Source organism: Otolemur garnettii, unplaced genomic scaffold, assembly GCF_000181295.1.
Source record: "Otolemur garnettii isolate 467f Iridium unplaced genomic scaffold, OtoGar3 scaffold00018, whole genome shotgun sequence".
NCBI lineage: Eukaryota > Metazoa > Chordata > Mammalia > Primates > Galagidae > Otolemur > Otolemur garnettii.
The window spans coordinates 14,307,953-14,312,869 of NW_003852413.1; positions in this window are offsets into that span (position 1 = coordinate 14,307,953).

Here is a 4,917-nt window from a genome sequence, read left to right on the forward strand (position 1 = left end):
ATTTTCTGCCAGCCAGCTTTTTTTTTTTTTTTTTTTGGATAGTGAATTCATTTTTGCCATACACTACTGTGAAGTGCACGGCTATACACATAGAAGGCCGACATAATATATTGATATAAGCTAGGTTTATGAGTTCTCAAATTCTAGGCCACACAAGTCCAGTATTAACAACTGACGGGCAAAGAGTAATTCATTACAATTTTTAAAAATTCATAACATCCCAGTTGAATGACAATTTGAAAAGGGCTCACTGACCACTGGTGATCTTTTAAACTTTAAGGTAGCACTGTAAGCCTTTAAGGATTATGCTACTGCTGAAATTTGAGGATTTAACTAAAAACACCCATTTCTGGAGACTAGAGTTACAGATTCACAACTGACTTCCCAGTCGCATTAGTTAATTTTGCCATTTCAATAGTATCAGTACAATTAAAGTGCTGCCCTTAACCTCTGTCAGCCCTTTGATCTTCAAAGTGAAAGGAAGCAGACAATTACAATTCACACATAATAAACACATCTCCAAATTATTAAAAAGGCATTTTATTATAAATACATTTTAGTTGTAGCAGTAAAATACATTTTGTGTTACCATGAATCTTTTAAAACAAAAGAACTTCACTGAGACAATGATCACGCGGTAGGAACTGGAGACCCCCAAAGTTGAAAACGTGTTCTATGGAACCAAAGTAGCTAACGTAATTCCAAAACTAAGTTAGAAAAGACAATGAAAGAAGAAAATAAAAACCCGAGAGAGTGGCTTTGGGGTTATTTTATGGTACAAAGTCATCTTTTACTTCTAAGGATAAACTCTTTTAGGTATTAGAACCTCTTAGATGAGGTATCATTTACTGCAAAGAAAAGAAAAATAATTTTGTTACAATTTTGCCATAAATTATGCTTAATTAGATGGCTGTACAACTGGTACTTTGAAGAGATGAAAACTGACCACCTCAGTTTTAGACAGCTTCCCTTAGGAAGATTTTCCAAAATAAGACCCGGTATGAATTTGCTAAGTAACTGATTCTATGAAGTTAGCTAACAAGTTTAGATAAGAACTATATTTATGAAGCATTAAAAAAAAAAAATCCTGTGTCACTAATAGCAGGACCCTTTAATAAAATGCGAAACCCATTACCTTTATAATTTAGAGGAGACATGTTTTAATCACGGTATTTACCTAGGATAGACTAACTGCATATAACCAGTACCTTCGCGGGTTTTAAAGAGTTAGGTGAAATGAGTGGCACAGAATCAGATACAGTACAATGTCACATACATGGATTTGTAGGAAGCTGGCATGGTCTGGACAAAAGAATATCCAGGTCACTTCCTCTGTAAGGGGGTGAGGCTGAGAAACATTCTCAGGTGTAACTGACACTTTAACCCAGACGAAGAGCCCTCTGACCTACTGAAAGCTATAAAGAGGTCTTCACATACAAGGAATCGTGCAAAGCAAAGTGTAAATAAACCAAAGCTCCCAGTAAGTTGGGACTGCATAAAGGAACCTGTGCTGAATATAGAAACAATCCTCACCAAAGGTCAGCACACCCTTTAAGTAGAAGTACTGATCTAAGAGTTCCAGAGCCGGGCACTCTGTGATGGCCGTCTTGTGTACTTCTACGCCTAAGTCATTCTATCTTCTGTTTCCTTGAAAATAATTTTTTTTTTCTTTCTAGTAGCTCAGTAAATTCAACACCAAACTAAAAACCAGAAGCAGAGCCCAATACCCACAAGGTGCAGTCCAGGGTGAATATTAAAACACCACCACCAACACGCAAATTCAAAAATATCCAAAGACCTGTCAGGTTTATTATAGTATAGGCAGTTTCATTCTCAAAAATAACTTGCTCAGACATGTGCACCTAGGATTTATGAATAACTCATGCTGTGTAGATGGTAGATCCCCCTAGACTGGCTTGCAAACATATACAGACTGTTTTCAAAGGTAGCAAAGTAACCAATGACAATACTTCTATTCTGCCAGGTATACTTCACGCTCTCCCTAATACCTGCTGGCACGGCACAGAGAAGCGAAAATAACTTTGTGAACCTGAGAAACACATAATTTGAAAAACAAATCTTTTGCTCTCACTTTCCCCAGAAGGGGGGAAAAAAACATAAAAGCTAAAGAATACATTATTTGGGGATTATCTATTTTTTCAATGTTCCACGTCACTGCCATCTTAGGACAGGGACGCCCGCACTTTAGTGCCTCGATAAATGCAAAGTGCATTCTCGTGACATTCTGATGGCTTCTTCCCAGGATTCTCGTTTCCATGTGTTTGGGTCATCAACAGTGACTCTAAGCACTCCAGACAAGGGCACGGCTTCCCGGCCAAAGCCGAGGCAGCGGTGCACATAAAACCAAGCTCACCCTAGAAATCACCAAGCTCCTTCACCCGCTGTAGAAGAGCAGCACAGACCCTGGCAGGGGCGAGGAAGAGGAGGGGTGGCCATGGTCCAAAGGACAGAGATCTTTCTCCATGAATGTCCCACTCACGGCATCAGAATTACAAAAATGTCTCAAGAGCTCAGTTTTTCACGCTGAGTAAATAGATGCCTGGTTGAAAAGACCTTCAGCCTTCAGGTCTCTGAGACCTTCGGCTTGGGAGACGCATCAGGTCAGTGATTCTCAAAGTGTGGTTCCCCGGCCAGCAGCAGCAGCATCACCTGAGAACTTGTTAGAAATGCCAATCATCAGGCTCAGCCTAGAATCAGAAACTCTGGGGATGGGGGCCAAGCAATCTTAACAAGACCTCGAGGTGAGTCTGATGCTGGGTGAAAGTTGGAGAATCACCGCTCTATCCTGTTCACAATTCTAAAACTCTTCAAACAGGACAGACTTATAAATGGATACTACTCCGTGACTTCTACTCTGTGTTGAAACCTACGCAATTTGCCACATCCCCCCTTACTTCTCACGTATTAAAAAAGTGTTAATGAAAACAAGTGTTTCCTAAATCAAAAATTTCTTAAAAGGTAATACTGATTTCCCCTCCTATACATAGTTCTAAGGCAGGCAATCACATGCTCGTATGCAAAATAAAATACAGAAGAGACCTCATATATGAGGTAGAAATAGCTAAGACTCCCCAAGAACAGAATGAAAATTTCATAATATTGTTTAATGAACTCATAGAATTATATAAAACTTACTATGCTTTATGCTTAATATTTGTATCAAAATAAAATCTCTCTGTTGAACAAATTGCAAATAAAGTCTGGTCTAATACTCTGATTACTGAAACTATAGGAATCTCTCTGGGTTTTCTTCACACTCCAGTTTTAGAAGCTTTAGACTACCACTGCGTAACTGGGTTTGGGATTTAACCACAAGTCTCATTTCTAAGTCTAGATTCTTCTGCTAGTTACCTCCCTTCAAAAAACTTTCAGAAACTCTGGTGACTGTTTCCTTACAGTTTACTCCAAAGGAGATATTTTCAATCAGGTCCAAATGGTTACATGTTAAATTAAAATTGTTTTTAATCTGTTTTATCTCACATTCTACTTTAAAGTAATAATATAATGCCCTTTTCTGAATGTGTCTTATAAGAATGTTAAACATTATTAGCCAGATTTACTCCTTGGAACAACGGTCTTGGAATTTGCTAATTAAACGGGTTATGAGAGTAATAAGTGTGAACTTAGCAGCTTTACGGTAAGTCTCAGCAAATAAATGTCCATCCTCCAGAAGATGGGAAACGCGAGGGGCCTATCACGACAAGCACTTTGCAGACGAACGTGCCACACACTCTTTCAAGAAATCTTTATAATATGTGACGGACGCTACCACGTGAGATTTTGAACAAGAAATCATAGAACGTCACCCATTCATTCTAATTTCTAGAAAGTTTGAATGTGGATCGGACGGCAAAACGGAGAGAGACAAATCCGATCCGTGAAGACGTTTACCTTGAGGTTCAGGAAGACACAGTGTGATGCTAGAAATGAAGGGTTTTCACGTATGAGCAAGAGAGAATGTCTGGTAACTCAGGAAGGCAAATCTGACTACCCTTGAGGAACGGGAAAGAACAGAGAGGATGGCGGACCTAAGTAGCATCTTAAAGCAGCAATCTGTTTCTCAACATATGTACAGTTTTAACCTTGTATCTTCATAGACTTTTCCTGGGATTCTCTTTTTAAAAACTGTAAGACAATGCTATGTGACAGGTGTCTCTTTTTAAACAACGATGGCAGGAAATCCAATTTGCTTAACGATAGTCAAAATATGAAAATACATCTTGAAATTGTTCTTCGCACCCTGACTCTCAGCCGCGGTGGCCAGAGCTTCATTGTTTATGTTTATAGCTCTGCTCTTGAGATGAAAAATCTTAAACACACAAAGTCAACTACACTAGAGCAAATAATACTATATAGATTAATTATCTCAAAGTTAGGAAATTCAATTCGTTTTTTCTGCAGCTTCAGTGTCTCTGTGAACAAGGAGAGGCCTCTCTAAGGCCTACTTATTTCCCTGAGTAGGCCTTAGAGACTGCTGTGTTTAATGACCTTATGCTTATTCAATGGGAACTCTGCCTGTTTTACTAGTTCCGCAATTCTTTGAAATGAAAAGATCAGTTAATGTTTACACTGCACCTGAACTTGTTTTAGACTCTCTGATGAAAAAGAAAAACCACACACGCAAAAAAGTTTGTTATTTCATGTGTGCAAAATGGCTTGGATGGAAAGCCAACCTGTGAGAGGGAAAGAGAATGAAGGTCATGTTAGTTTAAACGGTCAGCGATTAACTCCTGATTAATCAAAACCAAAGCTCTGCTAGAATCTGGCGATGCGTGTGTCAAAATGACAACCAAGACTCCTTTGAAAAACACACCAGAAAACATTCATGCTACGTGGAATGAGGCTCTTCAAACTTTAAGAAAAAAAATTCATTTTTAGATCGGGGAGAAAAAAAAA